The sequence below is a fragment of the Cavia porcellus genome, unplaced genomic scaffold, assembly GCF_034190915.1.
Source record: "Cavia porcellus strain 051 isolate PalLab524CR breed Dunkin Hartley unplaced genomic scaffold, mCavPor4.1 scaffold_18, whole genome shotgun sequence".
Classification (NCBI taxonomy): domain Eukaryota; kingdom Metazoa; phylum Chordata; class Mammalia; order Rodentia; family Caviidae; genus Cavia; species Cavia porcellus.
Window position 1 is genome coordinate 56,305,151 of NW_026947501.1, and position 11,100 is coordinate 56,316,250.

The following is an 11,100-nucleotide window of genomic DNA, read 5'->3' on the forward strand; positions in this document are numbered from 1 at the left end:
GATACACTTGGGATACAATAAAACTACCCATTTTAAGGATGCTGTGACATAAGTTGTGTATTAGTGTAAATATCTATCACTCCCCACATTTTCTTCTTGCCCCCTATAGCCATTCTCCTCTATGTCTGCCTACTTCCTGTGGTCATAATTTTGCCTTCTCTAGAATTTCATATAAATTTAATTCAGATTTCCGTGGTATTTTCTTTTTATTGCTGAGTAATATTCCATTGTATGAGCATACCACAATTTTTAATAGCTCTCTTCTATTTGACCGTGTGGCAAATTTTCTTTTCAGTCTGAGGGCAGTGACTGTCAGGGCCACTGGAGGTCTTTTATGAATTTGCCGATTATGTATCTCCTGCCTCTTGTCTGCAAATCTGGGCTTCTTCTCTCGCCATCCCTGCCTTGTCTTAGTTCTGCTGCAGAGTGGAGCTATTCTGCTGGTTGTTTAACATTATTTTTAAACATAATCATTTATTACACAAGTAATATAAAGTAGCACCAAGACATGCCAGATAAAAAACTTTTAAAAAGAGCATGCAATCCTGACATCTCAGCAAGTGAAGATTCTCAACCGGTGTTAGCAGACTACCAGCTTCCCATCGCCTGCTTCTTCAAAAGGCAGTTTTTATGCCAGAGTGCATATTCGACTTTATCTTTTCTCATATATAGACATGCTGATATATATTGGTAGACACATAACATTTTTAAATAAGTATTTTTTAAATGTTTAAAAATAATATATGAATGTGGTAAAAAAAAAAAAAACTTGAAGGAAAAATTCAAAGGAAAATAAAAATCTCCCTCCGCGGGTGACACACTCCTCAGGGACAGCCGCTGGGAACAGGTTGGCGTGTGTCCTCCCAGCGGTCACGCTGTCCCATAACCACGTTGTATGGGACCTAAATAAGTCCTGGCTTTCATCTCTATGCCTTCGTGACACAGCCAGAAGGAACACAAACCTGGCTTCACTTCTGTTCTAGCCCAAGTGTTTTCTAGATCTCAACTGAAGGTCTCTGGAGAACACAGAGGAGAGGGGTACTGATGGTCGTCCATGTGACAAGTAGGAGTCTTGGGTGTGAGTGGCAGAATTACTGTTGTGGTAATACCGGCACTCACAGACTCTCTGGGTGACTCACAGCTGAAGGGGGGGGTGGTCAGCTCAGCAAGCAAGACCCCCCCAAAGTATGTTGCAGGCTTAATGTGGCTAAAAATGTCATGAATGCTGGGGTCATGGTGGCATAACCCTGTAATTAGCTCTTGGGAAGCTGAGGCAGAAGGATCCCTGCAAGTTCAAGGCCAGTCTGGGTTACATGGTGAGTTAAAGGCAAGACTGAACTACATAGCAAGACTCTGACTCAGAACATGAATAAATAAATAAGTACCCTTTCCTATTCATAAAATAAATGAAATTACAACACAATAAAATAAAAATGTCATGCCCACTAGCATGGGCATGATAGCTGCAGCTTGCAGTGTTTCTCTCCCTACTCTGGATCCTGGTTGCTACCTGTGAGGACCTGGCACTGCCACCCTGGAGACTTATACTGCCACCACCATCCTGTTCACTAAGTGAATTTTGCAGAGGGCTTTATATCACTGACCTGTGTCACTGGGTGAGCTGATGTGACCAACAGAGCTGTGTTTCCATACATGCCCTGCCAGAGAAACTGGAAATGTGTGTCTCTGGTATTTCAACTTCTATTATGAAGAAAATTCTGCTTCCTAAAGAGAGAGTTCCTTAGACACATGAAGTTGTTAGGTGGCCCAAAATATTGCAAATTGCCTTCTATGATACCACTCTGTAAAAGTTTAAAAAAAAAAAGTTATCTTCTATCTGCTTGATTCATCTCTCTTTCTTTCTTGCTCCTCCATCTTGCTCAGCCCTTTTCTGCCTTAGGGTGCTCTCTCTCTTTTTTTTTTTTGTCTTTTTTGAGATGGGCTCTGGCTATGCTGTTCAGGCTGGCCTTGAGCTCACTTTGTAGCCCAGGCTGGTCTCGAACTTGCAACGATCCTCCCACCTCAGCCTCCTGAGTGCTGGGATTACAGGCATGAGCCACCACGCCCAGCTCAGGGTGCTCCTTTCATCCTTATGATATGGTGGGAAAACTGAAGACTTCAGATTTAATGGTTTTGTCACTGCTGTCTACACATATGAAAAGGAACAAAATATGACTGCTTTTTTTACACAAGTGGTGTTTAACTCTGCACAAGGGTTGGCACCTTGCTCTAAACAGCACAGATTAGAGATCATTTCATTTTCATAATAAGCAGAGCTCTGCCTTCCTCTTTTTTGTGCCAAAGTCATGAACACAATGTGATTTCTTGACTACCTCTTCTCCTGATGGGCATTAGGAGAAGAGTCTGCAGGGATTCAAACAGTGCTGCATCCTTGTGTGTGTGCATTACTCACCATAAGTGGGCACGCTGCTTAGCATAGCTGGAGGAGAGTTCCAGTCCTTAGCACCCCCTGGTGTGAAGTGTTGTGGGCTGGGTGGGCCTCCCAGGGGCTGCTTCCAGCCAAGTCTCCATATGCTTTGTGGGTGGATGTAGAAGCCCAAGCGAGGCTTGGCAAGAGATCCACAGAGAGAAATGTCACAACCCAAACAATAACTGCATACCCGGACTATTAGTGGGAACTACAGTACCTGATAAAATCCCCAGAAATGGCTAGATGAGGTGCTTTGGACTTTATTTGACAACTTGGCATGATATCTGTTAGACATTTTAAAAGCCGATGAGCAACTCAAATTTTTAGGGTTAGATTCTGAGGTCGGTCCTTCCGTGACTGGATTGGAATGAAGACTTCTGGTTGTTTGACCTCTTGAGCATTCGTGCCTTCTGGCTGTAGCAGCCTGTTTCCTTCCAGTGAATTCCATGTCCAAGGTCAGGTGCCTTGGCTGTGTGAAGCAAGCATTCCCACTGACCGCGTGAGGGCATGTGACTCCATCTGGGCCAACCAGACTTTGGACTTCCTGCTGGACTTTGCTGCATACAGTGAGGCTAGAACAAGAGAAACGTGGCTGATATTGACTCATTTTAGAGGCACGCTGACAAACATCCTGACAAGCATCTGATCAGTTCCTGCCCGGTGGAGTGGCAAGCTCATATCGCTAGAAACTAGCAGGCCTGAACTTGACCCCTGGCTTCTGCAGCAGAGGAGACAGCAATGGTAACCACAAGAGCCCCTACCCAACTCCTCAGGGCTTGCGTCTGTCCAGCCTCCCCTGCGCAGGACCACACAGGCCAGCTGCATGCCCAGCCCCTCCACCATCCCAACTTCCTCAGGCACTGCTTGGCCTGTCCCATTTCTCCCTCACTCCAGAGCCAGCCAGCTAGTGTCTCACCTGACTAAACTCTTTTTTACTCTTCCTCCAGAGTACCCGTCTCAGATTAGGTAATGGAAACATTTAATTCAAAGTAGTTGGGTTGGTTTCTGCCTGGTCTTTGACTTCTACTCCTGAGTGCTCTGGGCACCTGAGTGGTTGGTGAATGGGTGGGTCTAAGGGGAAAAGATGAAGGATTAGTCATTGGGAGAGAAGGTAGAGGTGCCAAGGAATGAAATGAACATCTGAATGTGGGTCTGAGGGCATAGGAATTCTGTGATTTGAGGGTTCTAGAAAGATCTAATCCACTTAGCACAAATGTTGCTACCAATCTGGGTTAAAATTGGATCTTTCAATCCATTGTAAAAATGAAAATGCTTCGTTTATGAACTCACTAAAATTCAGATGCTGTCATTTCTATTTATTTTCAGCAAAGAAGGAGAGGAAGAGACACAGTTTTGGGCTTTTAAGAAAAAGAAAACCAGAAAATCTGGATTTGAAACCCAACTCCCCACTAACTACTGAGTGTGATAGTATATTATTTGATCTTCCCAGATATCGATTTTCTTGCTCATAATAGAGACATGACAGTTATCTGTGTTCTTTATCTTGTGGGACAGTGAGGTAATCTAAGAGCTTTGAGTAGCTGGAAAGGATAGGTCAAAGCTGCTGCTTTTCTACTGAGATAAGGCACGCATTCTGCTTTCCTGGTAGAAGCAGGTGCATGGTCAGTCCTTCTCTGCCTTGTCCTGGGTCTTGTGTCTGGTGTGGAGAAAGGTGGACAAAGAGGCTTTTCTGGGCAGGATTCTTAGGCTGAGAAGAGCTTGGGCCTGTCTTCATACTGGAAGCCTGCAATGGATCTCCAAGCTCAGACATAGAAACTGCTATGTGTGTGTATCTCTTGTGTTCTGTCCATTTGTTTGGTTGTTTCAGCAAAATACTATCAACAAGATAGCTTATAAAAAACAGGAACTCCTCACATTTTTAGAGGCTGAGAAGTCCAAGGCCAAGGTTTGGTGTCTGGTGAGGGCCCATTTCCTTGTTCTCAGATGTGTCTTCACATGGTGGGAAGAGTTAACTAGCTCTTTGGGCCCTCTCTTAGCAGGGCACTAACCCCATTCATAGGGGCTCTACCTCTTGGCCTAATCGCCAGTGGAGGAATCACTTCTAATCCCATCACATTTCAACACAGGAACCTGGGGGTACAGGAGCATTCGATGCATTGTACTCTGAACTCTCATTGTATTCACTTTCCCAGCACAAGCCTTCCTAAACTGGAAGGCCCAAGAGGGGATTATCTGCAAAGTTGAGGTTTGAATTCACCTTGGACCTCACCGACCTGGGTCATCTGTCTGTCCAGAGAGGAAGCATCTGTCCAAGGTGGAGATGGAGCGCTACCAGTAGGTCTGGGAGGGCTCAGCTAGAACCAGGGCCTGCAGCAGAACTGAGTTGGGTCTTGAGGCAATGGGAGGAGGCAGGCTGGCTGGTGCAGCTGGAAGGGGTGAGTGAGGGGAGTGGGCTGGAGACCAGAGGGACCTGGAGAGCGTGTGAGGCCAAGCAATGAAGTGAGGGCTTCAGTGCCCTTGAGCAATGACCAGGTCTCGATTTACTCCTGTGAAAGTCTCTTAGGTTCTGTCTGGAGAATGAATGGAAGGGGTGAATGGAAGCAGCAATGGAATGGTGTCAGCTGCCCTGAAAAGGAAGCTAGAATGAAGGGGAGGGAAGGGGAGTGTCCATGGTCCCTGCTGCTCCCCTGGACTCTCAAGGCAACCCCTATACTCACTTCCCTGTCTTCGAAGCCCTCACCTGTGTCTCTTTAGAAATGCAGCGCTGAGCTCTGATGGGTGCTTGAGGTTTGCCTGTGCATTGTAGTTATTGCCTAGAGGAGAAAGATTAGCAGTCTCCAAAGCATGGGTTTCTTCCAAAAGTGAAAATGTGGTGGTAGAAAAGTAGTAGGTAAAAAGGTAAAGTAATGCAGCCTCGGGGAAGAGCTGCTCATCTTCCGGAAGACCCCGTATCCAAAAAGGCCGGAAAGGATGTCCGGTTGGCTTTGGAAGTCTGCTTGATTTCAGGTCAGCCCCAAGAAGTCCTTCTTCTTAGTGGACTCTGGACTGCTTCTGATGGAAGCTGCTTCCGCTGGCTGGGCTTCCTGCACCTAGGAGCTCTCAAATAAACTTATATCCTGGACCTCCAGTGAACTATCCTCCCTTGCTCCTTTTTCCTCCCCGCTCCTTCCCAATAAACAAGCAAAAACTTCACTTCTCCATAGAAACATAACAAGAACCAAAAGAAAAATGTGCATGATTTCTTTAGCTTGGTGATTCAGGTTTGGCATATTTATATAATCTGAATTATTTTAAAATGTTTGGGTCTTATGTGTGCCTTTAGTCTTGTCACAGCAAACTTCAAAATGCACCTTTTATTCTAAGAAATGAATATGATGCTTGGTACGGTTTTTTTGGTTATACTCATACTCTTTATATGATAATTTCTGTGTAGCTTTTTGTTTAATTTTTGAGTAAGTAATACATTAAATGGCTCATAATTCAAAATACGAACAGGATATTATGAAAGTTTTTTCTCTTCCTTCTGCGCTCTATTTCTATTTGCCACCATCTTTTCTGTCCTCTGAAATCCTGTTTTCAGTTTATCAGATATCCTTTTGGCATGTCTGAATGCATATCAAACAAAATACAAATACAGATGCTTATTCCCTCTTTCTTGCACAGAGCTCGGCCCTCGTTCTTTCCATTTTCACATTCCCTGTCTCCAGTTATTGGCGTATCTTGGAAATCTTTCCATATTAGTAGACAAAGTACTTCCTTATTGTTTTTCAGACTGAAGTATGATTTATGGATAGATTTAGTGTGTACATCTTGATGAGTTTAAAGAGAAGAAGATAAAAAACTTTCACCATAACAATGTCATAAATTTAAAGCCCTTCTAAAACCATCTCCCCCATAAGAACTTTGAACCTCAGCTCTATCTCTTCAGTTTTTAATTATACAGCAGTGTTGTGAACTGCTGGCACAGTGCTGCACAACAGATCGCTAGCACTTTCAACGCTGGAACTTTGTACCCTTGGACCAGTGCCTGTCTGTTCTTCCTTCTCCCTGCTCCCCAGTCACTTCCTCATTCAGTGTTTTCATTTTATTTAGTCGTATATGTGTGTGTATATCAAAATTCCTTTAGAGAGTATTTTATAAAGTATCCCATGGTGGGGACCCTCCTTTGCCCCACCCCTGGTTTTCTCCGATGGTATGAGTATGCCTATTTTCCCTGTTTGCAAGTGTGCAGCCTCATCCACGTGACATTCTGTTTATAAATCAGTTGCAAATGCAAAAGAGGAACTGCCCGGTCAAAGAACTTAGCTTAATTTTGATAGATGCTTCCAGATCGCCTCCCAGAAGGGCCTGTGCCAATTCGCACTCCCGCAGAGGGTGTGAGAAACTCCACTTTCACCACCAACTTGTCCCTGGGAGTGTGGGATGCTCTCATTGGCATTTTGCCAACTTCACAGGTGAAAATTGGTGTTCATAGTTTTAATTTGCAGTTCTCTGAGTGAGTTTGATATTTTTTCATACATTCAAGACCTATTTGTATTACTTTTTGAGTTATTTGTTCATTTCCTCCTTGTTGGGTGCTTATTGATCTTTTTGAAGCTCTTTATACATGAAGTAGAGTGGCCCTCTGTCTGTGACAGGAGCTGCCGGCCCTATTCCTCACAGTTTGTGCCATGTCTTTCGGCTTTGCCTGTGCCATACTTTGTCATGGCTTTTAAATTTCAAATCCATTTGGAATCATGGCAGACGTGGAGAAAAGTTGCAGGTGGTACCCAGATTTCCCTTCTGGCCTTTTCCCGCCTTCCCGAATATGCTTCACTATCTTCGTACAAGGTCTGCAGTCAGAAACCTGGCGTTGCCTCCTGCTGTTAGCCAACATGTGGACTCCACTTGACTTTCAGTCGTTTGTCACCGGAAGTTCTTTTTCTATTTCAGGACCCAGTCTAGGATCCAGTTTGTCTGTGACACTTCCTCAGTCTCTTGTCATTCAGGACCTTGACAGTTCTTAAGTAATGGTTAGACATTTGGTAGAAAGTCCCTGGATTTTCAAGTTCTTCTTTTTTTTGGATTAGATTAGATCAGTATTTCTGGATTCTAGGGAAAAAGAAAGCAAAAGTATGCTTTTCTTGATATAGTGTATTGGGCATATTAGCTTTGATTAGGCAATTAAGATAATGTCCTCCTGGTTCCTCCACTGTGAAGTTTCTGTTTTTCCCAGTGCAGAGTGAAAGTGCAGGGCCTCTTTCTCAAAATAGATAAGGAATTTCTGGGCTGGGAATTTAGCTCAGTGGCATAAGTGCCTGCCTGGCAAGCGTGAGGTTATGAATTCAATCCCTGGTACCAAAACCAAACCAAAACAAGCAAAAAACATATTAGGGATTTCATTTTATTTTATTTTTTTGTATGTATGTGTGCCGGGAATCAAACTCACAACCTCACACCTTACAGGTAAGCATTGTGCCACTGAGCTATGTACTCAGCCCTAATATTAGGGATTTCATAACAGTGATAACCAAGCAAGAAACCAAGTGTAGAGTTTAATGGTTATGGTGCGGTTGTAACAATGGGTATGGTGGGGTTGTAACAACGGTTTCTCTATTTCCCTTATCACTTCTACATTTATGAGGAAGAAGCCTTCTGTATCCCTTCTTCCCTACCTATTTATTATTTATTTATGTCAACTTGAATTTGTGTGTTTGTTTTACAAATTGAGTTGAAGGTAATACTATTGTCTCTTTTTTGCTCATAAACTGCTTCAGTTTTTAGTACTGGGATCTATTTTAGATCAGCCCTGAGTTCTTTTAATACACTCCCATCTTTTCAAGCATTTTCTTAATACTTTATTACTTTTTGGTGGTACAAGATGCTCTGGGCTGTTCTGCATTTTCTTTTTCTTTTTTTTTTTTTTTTTTTTGTCTTTTTCCTTTTTATCGGTACCGGGGATCGAACTCACGACTCCCTGCTTGCAAGGCAGGTGCTTATGCTGCTGAGCTAAATCCCCAGCCCCATTTTATTTTTCTTAATTCTGGAATTAACCACTTACTTCTTCAAGGACTGGTATTGGGAAAGCCTGATGTGAGTGCTGGGGGTGCTCATCACTACTGAGGTGTTGAGCTTCGAAGCCTTCCAAGAGTGTAGAGGTGGGAATGCTAACCAGGCCACACACATGCTTGTTCTGTTCGTGTATAAATCTATATGGCTGAATTCCTACTGACAGGTCCAATGCCAGTCCAGTGCCACAGGATTCATTCTAGCCTTTCTCTTCTGCCTATTTATATTCATTGCCTTTTAGAAATCTTATTAAGAAAAATTTCAAAGATGCAAAAATATGGATTCACTGCTTCAACAATGATTAACATTTTTATGTGTGTTTTTGAGACAAGGTCTTGCAGTGCAGTTTAAGCTGGTCTTGAGCTTACTTTGTAACCCAGGTTGGTTTTGAACTCACAACAATCCTTCTGCTTCAGCCTTTTGAATGCAGGTATTACAGACGTGCACCACCATGCCTGGCTATGATTTTCTCAATATTATTCTATCCATCTGTTACCTAGAGGTGTTTCTTTTTTGGAGTAAACCCCAGAAAAGTTTTGAATGTTGTTGCTTCTTGCAAATTAATAAACTTTATTTTGAAAGCAGTTGCAAGATCACAGAAAAGTTGAATGGGGGTTATGGAGAGTTCCTATAAATCCTTGTCTCCATTCATGCACAGCCTCCATCACTATCGAAATCCTCCACCACCTTGTCCTGTGAGACTGTAGATAGATACACACACCTGCCACACTTGTTACAGTTGATGAACCTACACGTGAACAAGATTATTATCCACATGGTTCACATCAGAACTCATTTTTGGTATATCTTCCATGGGTGTGGGCAAATACTGTATTTAATGACATACATCCACCATTATAATCTCATATGGGGTTAGATTTTTTGTACTTCACTTGTTTATCCTCCTTCTCCTCTCACTCTTGGCAATCACTGGTCTTTTCACTGTCTCCATGGTTTTGCCTTTTCCAGAATGTCACATAGTTAGAACCATACAAATTGGCTTCTTGCTCTTGGTGAATGGCATTTAAAATTTCTCCCTGTTTTTTCATGGCTTGATAGCTCCCATCACCTGGGGTACCAGTTAATCGACATGATCACTAGCTATAGACTCCTACTCGCTTCCAAATTTTGTCAGTTACAAATAAAGCTGCCAGAAACATCTGCGGGTAGCTTTTGTATGGACATAGGATTTTAATTCATTTGAATAATTTTGAAAGAGTGTTGCTACTGGATCATGTATGGTAAGAGTAGCTCTTTTTTGTAAGGAACTGCCAGTCTGTTTTCCAGACCCACCAGACCTGTTTTACAGTCCCACCAGGAGGGAATGAATTCCAGATGCTCCACATCCTTGTCAACATTTGGTGCTGTCAGCACTTTAGATTTGGCCATTCTAGTAGGTGTGACCTGGTGTCTATGACCAGGGAATTTGCAGTTCCCTGATGCAATATGTTGTTGAACATCTATTCATAAGCTTATTTGCTGTCAGTGTGTCCTCAGAGGTCAGTGGTGTTAAATTGAGTTTTTCATTTTCTTACAGTTCAGTGTTGAGAGTTATTTGCATGTTTTGGATATAACGATCTTTTGGATAACAGTTCTTTATCAATGGTGTCTCTTGCAGGTACGTTCTGCCAGTCTGTGGCTTGTCTTGTCATTTTCTTGATATTATCTTTCATACCACTGCTTTTTTTTCTAATAAGATTCTATTGGTACACTTTAGCTAAACATAATGATTACCATCATCATAGAAAATTTGTACATGGTACAACTTGATTTGTTCTTCCCCATTCCTCTACCCTCCCTTTATCCTTTCTCCCCTCCCTATTTACAAAGCTTTGTTTCCATTCTTTCCTTTCTTTTTTTTTTTTACTTTTCCTTTCCTTCCTACCTCCTGCCCGCTCTCTTGTTCCTTTCCCCATTTGAACATTTTCTTCCTGTTTCACAATATCTATTACACATTTTGGTCTTTATATTTTCAGTTTCGCACGCCATACCATTGCTTTTTAATTCATAATTTTAAAATGTTATAGAAGTACTTCCAGCTTTTTTTTTAGCTTAAAAAAATAAAAGTTTATTCTCTCACAGCTCTCAGGTCCAGAAGTCCAAAATCCAGGCATCAGTAGGATCGGTTCCTTTGGAAACACCAATCAAGCATCCTCCCTGTGAGTCTTTCCCAGGTTCCTAATATGGGGGCATTCCCATGTCTTCCTTATCTTCGAGTAGGTCTTTCAGTCTGTGTCTTCTTTCCTTCTGTATCTGCTTTCTTCACCTTCTCACATCTTGAATCGTTCACTAAACATTTTATAAGCACCTTCCATCTGCCAGTCACTGTTCAGCATAGCTTTGAACAACACAAATAAAGTCCATGTCCCTGTGTCTGCCCAAAGGGTCACATCTACTGAATATGCATTTACTTAGAAAGCAACACATATTGCTTTGTGTGGGCTGGGGGTCTGAGACTGCACCTGCTCCTTCGTCTTGACATTTTCCTGTGCTGCTGAGTCCTGGGTGCTTCCTGCGCTGGCTGCCTGTCATGTGGTGCGTGGGATTGGACACCTGGGTCCTCTGATCCAAGGTCCCAGGATGGCGGAGAGGTGCAGGACAGTTGCTCACTGATGCTCCCCTGATGGCAGCAGGGCCTCCAGGTATGGCCTCCTTTCCTC

The 11,100-nt window shown here is 42.9% G+C and overlaps 1 long non-coding RNA gene across 2 annotated transcripts in view; it reads left to right on the forward strand.

Moving 5' to 3' along the window:
• Positions 1-3,001: 3,001 nt before the first annotated feature.
• The window catches only part of LOC134471378 (uncharacterized), a 28,892-nt gene continuing 20,793 nt past the window's right edge, over positions 3,002-11,100 (forward strand). For both annotated transcript variants that reach the window (XR_010040820.1, XR_010040821.1), the window contains exons 1-3: positions 3,002-3,172; positions 9,978-10,058; positions 10,523-10,599. This is a non-coding gene — a long non-coding RNA (uncharacterized LOC134471378). The remainder of the gene's footprint in view (positions 3,173-9,977; positions 10,059-10,522; positions 10,600-11,100) is intronic.